The sequence below is a fragment of the Humulus lupulus genome, chromosome 1 (assembly GCF_963169125.1).
Source record: "Humulus lupulus chromosome 1, drHumLupu1.1, whole genome shotgun sequence".
In the NCBI taxonomy this organism is placed as follows: Eukaryota; Viridiplantae; Streptophyta; class Magnoliopsida; order Rosales; family Cannabaceae; genus Humulus; species Humulus lupulus.
The window spans coordinates 195,793,433-195,806,649 of record NC_084793.1 but is presented as its reverse complement, the minus strand read 5'-3'; the positions used below and the strand labels follow the sequence as shown (position 1 = coordinate 195,806,649).

Sequence of the window (13,217 nt, the reverse complement as noted above, 5' to 3'; positions counted from 1 at the left end):
TCGATGAATACTAAAAAGTGCTTGTCTAGCCAAGGGCTAGCCATTTAGAGCCAGGGCCAGCGAGCCCCGTGACTGTTATGTCACATAGCTATGGGCACTGGCCCCATAGTGACGTGCTTGTCAGTCACTCATCTGATAAGAGCCATTGCAGGAAAGCCCAGGTAACAGTGTTGTTACACGGCTATGGGCACTGAGGCCCTAGTGACTTGTTTGTCAGTCACTCAGTATGGTTTACCAGAACCTCAAGTGATATTCACTCATCTGATCAGAGCTGTGAGCTCTGTATGATCATTTTGATCATCATATGCATGGCTATGGGCACCGGCCCCGTAGTGACTTGCTTGTTGGTCACTCAGCATGGTTTACCAGAACCTCAAGTGTCGAGACACTCATCTGATTAGGATTGACTTGATAGTCCTCCAATCAGAAGGGCGGGATTTCTTATCCTGGATACCCCAGCATTGTTTGAACTCATTTGCATGCTGAATAGAGCTATGTTTGCTAGGCATGCCAGATATGATTTGATATCATGATATGACTGTTTATGAGCATATGAGTTTTCTTGCTAGGCTTCGGCTCACGGGTGCTTTGTGGTGCAGGTAAAGGCAAAAGGAAGCTGGACCATCCTTGAGTTGGAGAGCTTAGGTGATGACGTGTACATATGCAGCTGCTCGACCAATACTTGGGCGAGGTTTGAAAGAGGAACTAGGGATAAACCCTGTTTTGCCGCTTAGAACGGCTTGTTGTAAACATTTTCTTGTAATAGACTATAAAATTATATTTTTGGGATCCCAATGTATACAGTAAACGTTCTAGTGGAACGTTATATCTTAACCAAAAATTTTAATCCCTAAACCGCTAATCATACTTAGTTACACGTTTATGGCCAAATGACTCGATTAGCGAGTTTAGCACTGTTTGCAATGTGCACTGTAGCGGTCCCTGGAGTTGGGGCGTTACACTCACGGATATTTAGGGCGTACATCTGCCCCCCAAGCCCCTGCTCGTGACACATGACGTCATCTGTGACCACAACGGGGGCTTTTAGGTTTCTTTTTTTACTCTTCATGTCTCGTCCACTGCACAGGTATCGGACACATGGAGCACCGTGGTTGGCGATGGTCTGACTTCCAAGAATTGCATTAAATGGCCTAGCCTATCTTCGGCCATCGTTTCGTCTCTCGAGTTATGACCCTCGTATCTCGCATTAATGCGATCAAACGATTCTCGTTCCTTTGCCTTTTACGTATATATAAGGTTGGCCACCGTTCGCATGAGCCACCCTTTATTTGAAATTTTTTCCCTTATCTTCTCTCCTTTTTAGCCTCAGAAGTCTTTCTTTTTCTGGTTATCGTCCCAAAGGCCTCTACGCTCTGGCCACAAGAGTTTCTCTATGACTCCAGTTCTAAAGGCTCCACCAGGATTCCGACTCCTACGCTCCTTGCGACTTTCACACGGCAAAAACACTGTAAGTCCTCTGCCTGTTGCACGTTTTGATGTTTCTCTTGTTAGGTAAACTTCTTTCTTAGTCGCACAAATGTAGGTTGTTTTTGGATGGTGTATTGTGCGTAGGTTTTTATCCTAGGGGTATCGATCATATGAGAACATGTTTAGGAATGTGATGTATAGGACAAGATAATTTCTGGGTAACTTTTCTGGGTAGCTTTACGGAATGCCTCTTTGGAGAGGGGAAGGCGATAGGTTTCTGGGGTGCAAAACCAGGTAGCTTAGGGGTCACGCTTCCCAGGGGGTTTTGCTTTTTGAAACTTTCCCTCCAAGGAAAGCATTATCCTAACCCTCCTGACAGACAGATCTCGAGCAATCGGGGATCCATTGGGAACATAGGCGCGTGATCACAGCATCGTGTGGCCTCACGCACCGCAGGCTGAGATTACCTCAGCTCGTGTACGAAAATCACTTCTCGCGCTAGATTCCTTTTTCTATTTTTAGGTCGTCTATCTAAACTTTCTTCATCTTTGTTTGCTAGGCGACTAGATGGGGACCAGGAAGAACATGCCCAAAAAGAGCGCTGCCAGCTCGTCATCCTAGCAGGCCAGCAAGGGGGAAGAGATAGCTGCTAAATCCCCAATCCCCCACTTTGGTCCCACCGTGGAGAAAGAGGTCTAGCTGGGACCTGATGCCTTCTTGGAGGCGGAAAGGATCGTCTCAAAGATTACAACACAAGGGAGGGTCAACAAGATCTTGCTATCCCATAACATCGAAATTGGGACAGGCACTCTTGTTGCCTGACCTCCCCTCGAGGACGAGAGGAGCTGCACGCCCCTCAATGAGGAGTTCGCGGCCTGGAGCGACGAACACCTCAAGGCCGGGGCCTTCCTACCTCTGGACCAGTACTTCATGGATTTTCTGAATTACGTGAAGCTGGCTCCCTTCCAACTGCCCCCTAACTCATACCGTCTATTAGCGGGGCTGAGGTATCTCTTCCTGAAGTAGGAGTGGGAGGTCCCTACACCAGCGGACATCCTTTATTTTTTCTGCCTCAAAGCCAGCCCGGATCAACGGGGGCGAGGCGATGGGTTCTACTACCTAACTCATTTTCCTAACTTTGCTGCAGTCATCGAGCTGCCCAGCCACCCCAACGACTTCAAGGACCAGTTCTTCATGTCGACGGGGTTTCGCAACTGCGAACATCATTACTTCAACCGTCCTCGTAAGTTCTTTCTATCCTCAGCTCGAAAAATCGTCACAATGATTTGTTTCTTTCCATGTGTATTAACTTGAATACCATCGTGCAACCATTTTTGCGAGGACGGCCAAATCAGTGACCCTTGGCGGGGCTCCCACCAAGTGACAAAGACTACCGCCAACTCGTGTCTGATGAGACGATGCTGGTGTGCAAGTTAATTTCTCCGAGCCAGACCTTGGCCTTAAGGAGGTCGCGGCCTATCCCAGCAGCTCGCGAGTTGGCGCCCATCCCCGAGGGAGGTGTTGCGGTGAATGATGAGCAGGAAGAGGAAGACGAGTTGCCACTCGTGCGCCGGAAGCGGGCCCTCGAGGTTGCCCAGGGCCTTAACACGGATCAGATCCAATCTGGGGCAGCAGCCGGCCCTCCGGCCAAGGTAGCCCATACCTGTTTAGGGACTTAGACAGGGCTACAATAGACCTTTGACTCGCTAGGTTTAACCCAAGCCAGCTCATACATCGTCACCAAAATGACCCAGACCTTAACATAACCTTTCTCTAGTGTGTAGATCAACTGGTGCTACCCTATGACACGAGCCGCCCTAGGGGCACTGTAGCATTAGACAACACCCTGGCTTTTAGGTCAGCCTTTTTTGAGGAGTACGGGACCAACCTTAGATCATGGCCCTCCCTTCTGGAGGGTGTAGTCGCTCCAGGGCTTAGGCAGTATGTAGAGGAATCCAGTCCTGAGGCTGATCCAGACCCTAATTCCCCTCTCATTCGCAAATTTATAAACCTAGAGTCCCCCATAGAAGCTCTGTGGCCGGAGGTCGTGGCAATAGATTCCTCCTCCAGCTCGGAGGGTAGGACCTTTTCAGTACATCCTTAGATTTTTCTTATAATTGAATAACCTTACATGTGTCCTAACGCTTCTTTTTTGTTTTAGGTGAAGAGACGGCACAGCCCAGAGAGAACGTCCGGCGATCCATCTTCCAGGGGGGGAATCCTCCCTCTAGATTGTCCGGGCCACTGGTCAAGAAGCCCCGGTTTACCAAGAAGACTCCTCCCGGGCCCGTCTTCAAGTCTCCCGCTAAGGGGAGGAGCCAGGCCCCTGCGACAGTGGAGAACATGCCTCCACCTCCTCCGCGACCTCTTGTCCCTGCTCGGGATCAGGAGGCACCAACTGGAACCCTGCCAGCTCCCACTCCCACCGTGCGTATACCGGTTAACACTCATGCTTTGGAGAAACTCCCTGAGGCCTTCCGAGGGACGGTCTACGAGACCGCGAGCTATACGGTGGAGCATTACTACAACGCCACCTCGAGGGACTTGCAGGAGATCGAGACGAGGAGCCCCGAGAATGTCATGGAGTCTTCGCTGGGGATGAACCTCACGGTAAGGTTACCAAGTTAACTTAGTCAATTTTCTCTGCTTTCTCTCTAGCACATGCCTTACTATCTTTTCCTTTGCAGGCGACTTTGGCTCTACACCGCAGCATAGCTCGGTCCAGGGCCTGGTTTGACGTGATCAAGGGTGAGTTCCAGACTGCTCAGGCCGCTCTTGCATTTACACTACAGCAAGAGCGAGATTCCAAGGCTGCCCTGATGGCTATCAAGGAAAGTGAAAAGGTCGTGCAAGTCGCATTGGCCGCTGCGAAGGCCGATTTGGAAGTCGCATAGGGCGCCTTGGCCGTGGCAAAAACCGATCTCGAGGCTGCACAAGCCATCTTGGCCGCTGCGAAGACCAAGCTTGAGGAGGCCAAGGCCGCCCTTGTAGCAGAGAGGGCATCTTCCAGCTCCTCCATGGAAGCCATGCTCTATCATTGCTAGGCCTTCAACCAGGATGGCGATTTCTCCTTCCTGGCGTCGGAGGTGTGGGAGCCTTTCCTCGAGAAGTTCAAGGCTCATCTTCAACATGAGGCGCCCTCTGAGACCGGGGAGACTTCCGCTGCAGGCGAGTAGGAGACCAAAGGGGTGACCTCAACGGAACGGCCTGGGGGGGCCTAGAATTTTTATTTTTATTTATTTGTAATCTTTTACCACGAGGTTTTTCTCCTCGAGACAATTGGTTTTCCCGAGTTTCATTTTAATCTACTTTTGCCATTATCGTTATTTATTTTTAGCGCATTTGGTAAAAACTTAGTTTGCGTTAATTTTTTATTGATATCTCATGCCTTCTAAGAAAAACATCGATTAACCAATTTAAATCAACTTCTAAGTTTTAGGACCTGGTTGTATCCAGGACGTTGATTTTAAAAACTTAGTTCGCGTTAATTATTTATTGATACTTCGTGTTTTTTAAGAAACACATCGATTAACCAATTTAAATAAACTTCTAAGTTTTAGGACCTGGTTGTATCCAGGCTGTTGATTTTAAAAAACTTAGTTCGCATTATTTCTTTATTGATACCTCGTGTTTTTTAAGAAAAACATCGATTAACCAATTTAAATCAACTTCTAAGTTTTAGGACCTGGTTGTATCCAGGATGTTGATTTTAAAAACTTAGTTCGCGTTAATTCTTTATTGATACCTCGTGTTTTTTAAGAAAAACATCGATTAACAAATTTGAATCAACTTCTAAGTTTTAGGACCTGGTTATTTCCAGGATATTGATTCTAAAAACTTAGTTCGCGTTAATTCTTTATTGATACCTCGTGTTTTTTTAAGAAAAACATTGATTAACCAATTTGAATCAACTTCTAAGTTTTAGGACCTAGTTATTTCCAGGATATATGCCCCCCAAGTAACCAGGAAAGAAACTTTCGTGGTTACTTGAAACATGTTCTTTTAACATTACGTCCACAAAAATATACAATAATACGAAGAAACTATCTCATTATCTAAAAAAAACAAGGTGGCTTTTCTAACTAAGCCTTACAAAAGTATTACTGATAATATTTCTCCAGGTGTATAGCGTTCCAAGTCTGTGGAACTGCCTCTCCATTAAGTCGAGCTAGCTTAAAGGTTCCTTCTTTCACAACCTCTATTATTTGATAGGGTCCTTCCCAGTTTGGCCCCAACACTCCGTCCTTGGGATCCTTACCGGCCAAGAAGACTCTTCTGAGCACCAAGTTGCCTACGCTAAAGATGCATTTCTTGACCTTTGAGTTGAAATAACGAGTGATCTTCTGTTGATAATGCGCGAGCTGCAGCTGCGAAGCTTCTCATTTTCCATCAATTAGGTCGAGGGATGCACAGAGCAATTTCTCATTCTGGTCTTGGTCAAATGTTCGGACTCTGTGCGAGGCTATCTTTGCTTCGATGGGAAGGACGGCCTCACTCCCGAAAGTCAGGGAGAAAGGAGTATGACCCGTCAAAGCTCGCTGCGAGGTTCGGTACGCCCACAGCACCTGGGGTAGTTGCTCGGGCCAAACTCTCTTGGCTTCATCCAACCCCTTCTTAAGGCTCGCTTTCAATGTCTTGTTCATAGCCTCGACCTACCCATTAGCCTGGGGGTAGGCCATGGAGAAGAAGCTTTTAACTATGTCGTGCCTCTCGCAGAATTCAATGAAGAGGTCGCTATCAAACTGTGTTCCGTTATCTGACACGATCTTCTTTGGTAGCCCGAATCGACAAACAATATTCTTGACCACGAAGTCGAGGACCCTCTTTGAAGTAATCGTCACCAGGGCTTCTGCCTCTGCCCATTTTGTGAAGTAGTCTATAGCCACCACAGCATAGCAAACTCCCCCCTTTCCCGTGGGAAGGGCACCGACTAAATAAATCCCCCAAACCGCGAAGGGCCAGGGGGATGAGATCATCTTTAGCTCGACTAGAGGGGCTCGGGCGACCGTGGCGAACCGCTGGCACCTGTCGCAACTTTTGACATAAGAGATCGAGTCCTTTGAAAGATTGGGCCAATAATACCCTTGCCTCAACACCTTTAAGGCCAGGGATTTCCCCCCAGCGTGATCTCCGCAAAATCCCTCATGCACCTCTTACAAAATGGTCTTCGCCTCGCCTTGCAGAACACACCGCAGAAGAGGTAAAGAGAGGCCACGCCGGTACAATATCTCGTCTATCATTATATGCCTCGGAGCCTGGTAAAGTACCCTCCTTGCATCGTTTCGCTCCTCAGGTAACTTCCCTTTGGTGAGGTACTCGATTATAGGAGTCATCCAGGTCGGTCTGGTGTTGATCATATCGACCTCCGCCCCAACTTCCTCTATGCTTGGTATTTCCAAGAACTCTATTGGTACCAGACCCAAAGTTTCTGCCTCCCTGGAGGTGGCGAGCTTTGCCAGGGCATCAACGTTGGCATTCTGCTCCCGAGGTATCTCCTCAATTAAGCCGTGCTCAAATATGGATAGCTCCTTCTTTACCTTGGCTAGGTAAGCAGCCATCTTGGTTCCCCGTGCTTGGTATTCTCCTAATACTTGGTTTACCATGAGCTGGGAATCGATGTAGCACTGGACGGAGCTGGCCTTCAGCTCCTGGGCCACCCTTAGCCCAGCCAATAAAGCTTCATATTCAGCCTCATTGTTGGATGCTTTGAATCTGAATTGCAACGCAGAGTGGAATTGATGTCCCTCCGGGGATATCAATATGATTCCAACCCCGGACCCATTCTCGTTAGATGAGCCATCTACGAAGACTTTCCACGAGGTCTAAACCGGTTCTTCCACTGGTTCTTCTCGGAATCCTATGCACTCTGCAACAAAATCAGCCAGGGCTTGGATTTTCACAGCAATTTGCAGCACGTACAGTATCTCAAATTGGCTGAGCTTGATAGTCCATTTCAACAGACGTCCCGATGCCTCAGGTTTCTGCAAAACATGCCTTAAAGGGTGATCGGTTATGATGTGTATTGAATGGGACTAGAAATACAGCCTGAGCTTTCGGGAGGCCGTAATAAGGTAGAAAGCCATCTTTTCCATCAACGAGTATTAGGATTCAGCTCCGAGAAGTCTCTTGCTGATGTAATAGACTGGCTTCTGAGACTCGTCTTCTTCCCAGACCAGTACGATGCCTGCCGCTTCTTTCGTGACAGCCAGGTAAAGGAAAAGAGGCTCTCCTGCGGTTGGTTTGGACAACATGGGCGATTCGGCTAAATGTGCTTTTAGGCCGAGGAAGGCACATTCGTACTCTTCGATCCACTCGAATTTTTTATTTCCCCGAAGCAGGTTATAGAATGGCAAACACTTGTCGGTAGATTTGGAAATGAACCGATTAAGGGCTACCACCCTTCCTGTCAGACTTTGAACCTCTTTTCGCGATCGGGGTGATGGCATCTCGAGTAGCGACCTGATCTTATCGGGGTTCGCCTCTATTCCTCTGGTATTGACAATGAAACCCATAAATTTTCCTGACGCAACCCCGAAAGTATACTTTTGGGGATTTAGCCTCATGTCGTATTCTCTTAAAATCTTAAAGCATTCCTTCAGATCGGAGACATGGTTATCGGTAGTTTTTGACTTGACCAACATGTCGTCAACATACACTTCCATATTTTTCCCGATCTGATTGGTAAACATCCTATTTACCAACCTCTGGTACGTAGCTCCTGCGTTTTTCAGCCCGAAAGGCATGACCTTGAAGCAATAAACGTTAGTTGGGGTCATGAAGCTAGTGTGCTCCTGGTCCGTCGGATTCATGGTGATCTAGTTATAGCCCGAGTATGCATCCATAAAATACATGAGCTCGTGCCCCGCCGTGGCATCTACCAATTGGTCAATCCTTGGCCAAGGGAAGCAATCTTTGGGGCAGGCTTTGTTTAGATCGGAAAAGTCGATGTAGGTCCGCCACTTCTCGTTGGGCTTCGAGACCAAAAAAGGATTGGCGACCCAAATCGGGTACTTTGCCTCGCGGATAAAGCCACACTTTAAGAGCCGGGCTACTTCCTCCTCTTGGGCCTCAGCTTGAGTCGTGCCCAGGCGCCTTTGTTTTTGGGACTTCGCAGGCACATTCTTGTCCAAGTTGAGGGTGTGCATGAGGATGCTCGGGCTGATCCCTACCATGTCCCCATGAGACCAAGCGAACACATCTAGATTTTATTGTAGAAATCTAATCAGCTCCGCCTTCCTTTCGTTACACAGGTTTTTCCCGAGCTTTACCGCCTTCGAGCGGTCTTGTGGGTCGATATTCACCTCCTCGAGCTCTTTGATGGCCTGGAGCTTGGGTTTATCCTCACCTATTCTGGGGTCGATATCATTATTCAACATGATACTCTCCCCACTGGCATTCTAAGGTTTTTCTATCTCCGAAGTAAATCCTACTTCCTGAGATTCCTTGTCCCTACCTTGGATGATCATCATCTGCTGCCCGGGTCGTGACTTTCCCTTCATGGAAATGCTATAGCATTCCCTGGCAACTAGCTGATCACCTCGGACTGTGTATATCCCCGTGGAAGAGGGGAATTTGACTACGAGGTGGCGGATGGAGGTTACGGCCTCAAATGCTATCAATGTAGGCCGACCCAGAATGGCGTTGTAGGCGGCGGGACAATTGATGACCACGAATTCGAGGAGTTTAGAGATATTCAGGGGCCCCTATCCCAAGGTAATTACCAGCTTGATTGTCCTTATCGTCGATGATCCTTCTCCGGAAAATCCATACAGCATCATGGAGGTGGCTTTCAACTCGGTGACAGATAAACCCATATTTTCCAGCGTAGACCAGAACAGTAGGTTCACCGAACTCCCATTATCGACCAGTATCCTCATAACTCTCCGGTTGGCGAGCTGGGCGGTTATGACCAAAGGGTCGTTATGGGGGAACTAGACATGACTAGCATCTCCCTCGGTGAATATGATCGGTTACCTCTCCAATCGTTGCTGCTTGGGTAGATGCTACTCTGGGATGAACTCCTCTCCATTATGAGCCTTCAACTCATTGACATATCTCTTCTGGGCACCCCTGCTCGTGCCGGCCAAATGGGGGCCTCCGGAGATTGTGGATATCTCTTCTCCTATCACAGGAGGAGGGCTGTCCAGATTTATCCGGGGCCCGGGCTGACTCACCGGAGCTTTCGAAGCCGGTTGACTGGTGGGAACTTTGTTCCGCGCATATTGAGCCAAAGGTCCAACTCTGATGAGAGTCTCGATCTCATCCTTTAGAAGTCTACAATCGTTAGTGTTGTGGTCAATGTCGTTGTGGAATCGACAGAACTTGGAAGGGTCCCTCTTGACCTTCTGGTGCTTCAAAGGCTCTAGTTTCTTCCAAGGGAGGCGGGCAGAGTTGACTAGGAAAATGTGTTCCCTAGTGTTTATGAGCTCGGTATAAGTCGCGTAAACTGGCTTAAATTTTTCCACGGGATTGTTCTTCTTCAAACTGTGCTGGCCGCCCTCGTTGCTCCCTTTTCTCTTGCCTCCACCCACTTGGTTATTCTGTGCAATGGTTTGAGTCGTTTTCATGACATCTGTTCCCACTCCAACGGGCTGATCAGGGGTTTGGTTGGTTCCTGCGACCGATGCTCGCGCCTCTTCCAGGTTTAGCCATCCCTGGGCCTTGTTTCGGAATTCATCCATGGTGCTAACACCTTTTCTCTGTATCTCTTTCCATAGTCTGCCTCCAACGAGGATTTCAGTCCTCAAGGCAATAAGCTTGGAACTATCGTCCGCGTCTTTGGCTCGAGCCGCGACGTTTGCGAACCTGCTCAGGTAAGCCTTCAAAGGCTCCTTGGGCTGCTGCTTCACGTTTGCCAGGGTGTCGGCTTTGACGCGGGCAGCCTGAGAAGCTCGAAATGCCCTCTTGAAGTCAGCAGAAAAGGTCTTCCACGAGCTGATGAACTGCTTTTTACTCTGCTTGAACCATTGCCTAACCGGCCCAGTCAAGGTGGAAGGAAATATCAAACACCTTAGCTCGAGGCCGATGTTTGTGGGCCATCATCAGGGTGTTGAACATACCTAAATGAACCGACGGGTCTCCATATCCATCGAACTTGGACAAGTGGGGTATCTGGAAACCCGGTGGATACGTCGTGGCCGCTATGCTGGGGGCAAAGAGCTCGAGTTCGTCCCCCGAGTCATACTCATCTTTTTCCTTATCTGACAAGAGCTTCTTCATCAACTCCTCCATCTGAGCTAAACGCTCTAGGGTTTGGTCTTTACTTCCTTGGTTGTTCTGTGGCTGTTCAATAGCTCCAGTTCCATTGTAAGTGTTAGGTGGGTTATTGTCCCTCCAAGCTTGAGCTTGGTTAGGTGGGACACTCCCGCTGTCATGTACTTCTAAAAAACCATCCCCTCGGCAAGCACGATTACCATTTCTAGCCGGATCTCCCCTCTGTGAATTGAGGCAATCTCGAAGGTCGGCCCTCGGGGTGCCCCGAGGGCTTTGCGCCGAACTCAAATGATTGCGCAGGTCTTCACCGGATCTACCACTTCGGTGGCTCCCAGTCCAATAACTCTCGTTTGAAAAACTCGGAGCCACTGCTGAGGGTGAGGGTCCGGGACCTCCCCGCGCTCTCGGTTGCGATGGGAGGGACCGACGGAAGGAGGATTTCTCCTGCTGCTCCCATGAGCTGGAATGTCCCAAACTGGACGAGGAGGAGATGGGTATCTTATTGGCGACGGGGGATGCCTAACTGGTGACGCGATCCTAGTCCCTTCTGGGCGGATTAAGCTAGGTCACAGAAATGTAGAAAACCTGCATATAGATTAAGATCTTATATCTTGAAAAAGAATAGGAATCGATTATATTAACCTGCTATTAGAATAGAAAGAAGAGATTTAGAATTGATTATTAAAATTAATAGAATGAACAGTTGATGAAATTAATTCCTAGGCTTTGTATTATTGATTTTTAATTAGTTGATTCATTGTTTTGTTTCCAGTTCTTTAATTTTTATTCATAGTTTATAGTACTCCTTTTACTTTTAATTATTCAATTAAATTTTAATTCACGAAATAGAATTTAAAAATCAATTAGTGGTATTTGGAAATCAGTCCTCGTGGGATTGACACTCTATTTATCATATATTACTTGATTCGACCACGTATACTTGCGTGTATAGATTTTCACGATCAAGTTTTTGGCGTCGTTGTCGGGGACTTATATTCCAATATCACATTTATTGTTATTTGTTCTAATTTGGTTATTTTATTTTATTTAATTTCTGTTAACATTTATTTGGATCAAGGTTCTATTGTGTTTTAGGACTTGTTGGTATATGCGAAGCAATAGACACAAGGAGATTATACCAATCAATTTGGAAATTGAAAGAACGTGTAAACAGATTAGGAAAACAAAGAGGAGATTGGAGTTTACCATGGCTGAAAATTTGGGAAATGGTGCTAATAATTGTCAAGGGACTGCAGAGGTTCCAAGGGAGCAAGGACCAAGAACTTTGAGAGATTATGTACTTCCTACTGTTACAGGAGTGCATTTATGCATTAGACCTCCAACCATTGCTGCAAACAATTTTGAGATTAAGCCAGCAATTCTCCAAATGGTCCAAACAACTGTTCAGTTTGGAGGTATGCCAACGGAGGACCCCAATTTACACATAGCTAATTTTCTAGAGTTATGTGCTACGTTCAAGATGAATGGGGTGAGTGATGATGCTATAAGATTGAGGCTATTCCCATTTTCACCGAGGGATAGGGCGAAGAGTTGGCTAATATCCTTGCAAGCGAATTCTATCACTACATGGGAGGAGTTAGCTCAAAATTTCCTTGCCAAGTTATTTCCTCCAGCAAAGGCTGCAAAATTAAGGGGAGAGATCAATAATTTTTATCAGTCGGAAGGAGAGTCACTATATGATTCTTGGGAGATATTTAAGGAGTTGTTAAGGGAGTGTCCACACCATGGTATAGAAAAGTGGATGTTGGTGCATAATTTTTACAATGGGTTGAATGGAACAACGAGAACAATCATAGATGCTGCGACGGGAGGTGCTTTTATGAGTAAGAGTGCTAATGAGGCATATGAGCTCTTAGAGGAGATGGCGATGAATAATTATCAATGGCCAACTGACAGGGAACAACCAAAGAAGGTTGCTGGAATGATGGAATTAGACGCTATATCAATGCTTACAGCTCAAGTATAAGCCTTAACAAAGCAACTACAAAAGACTACAATCCTATCTCAAGCTATGCAAGTTCAAAACTTATGTGAATTGTGTGGAACAATCCATTTACCCAACCAATGCCCTGCTCTAGATATGAATAACATGCCCATGGAGGAAGTACAAGCTATAGGGAATTACCCGAGACAACCCAATAATCCAAATTCCATGACTTACACCCCAGCTTGGAAGAATCATCCTAATTTTTCCTGGTCTAATAATCAAAATACTTTACAACCTTATCCTCCACCTCAGCCACAATATCAACCTACCCAAAATAAACCACCATATCCACATCAACATTCACAATAATACCCTCCACCTGGATATTATCAACCACAAAATAGACCACAACAAATGCCAATGAAACCAGCTGAACCTCAACCTGATGTACTTAACCAATTCATGACTGAAACCAGGGCGTCCATAAGGAGTTTGGAGACTCAAATAGGGCAATTGGCTACTTTAATGTCTAATAGAGCTCAAGGAAATTTTCCTAGCACTATAGAAGTTAATCATAAAGAGCAGTGTAATGCAATATCCTTGAGGAGTGGGACTAATTATGAGGGGC

The 13,217-nt window shown here is 46.8% G+C and overlaps 1 non-coding gene across 1 annotated transcript; it reads right to left on the bottom strand.

The window, feature by feature from the left end:
* Positions 1 to 12,286: 12,286 nt before the first annotated feature.
* Positions 12,287 to 12,393, bottom strand: LOC133813214 (small nucleolar RNA R71). The gene has a single exon (XR_009884250.1). It is a non-coding gene; the product is annotated as a small nucleolar RNA R71 (small nucleolar RNA).
* Positions 12,394 to 13,217: the final 824 nt, after the last annotated feature.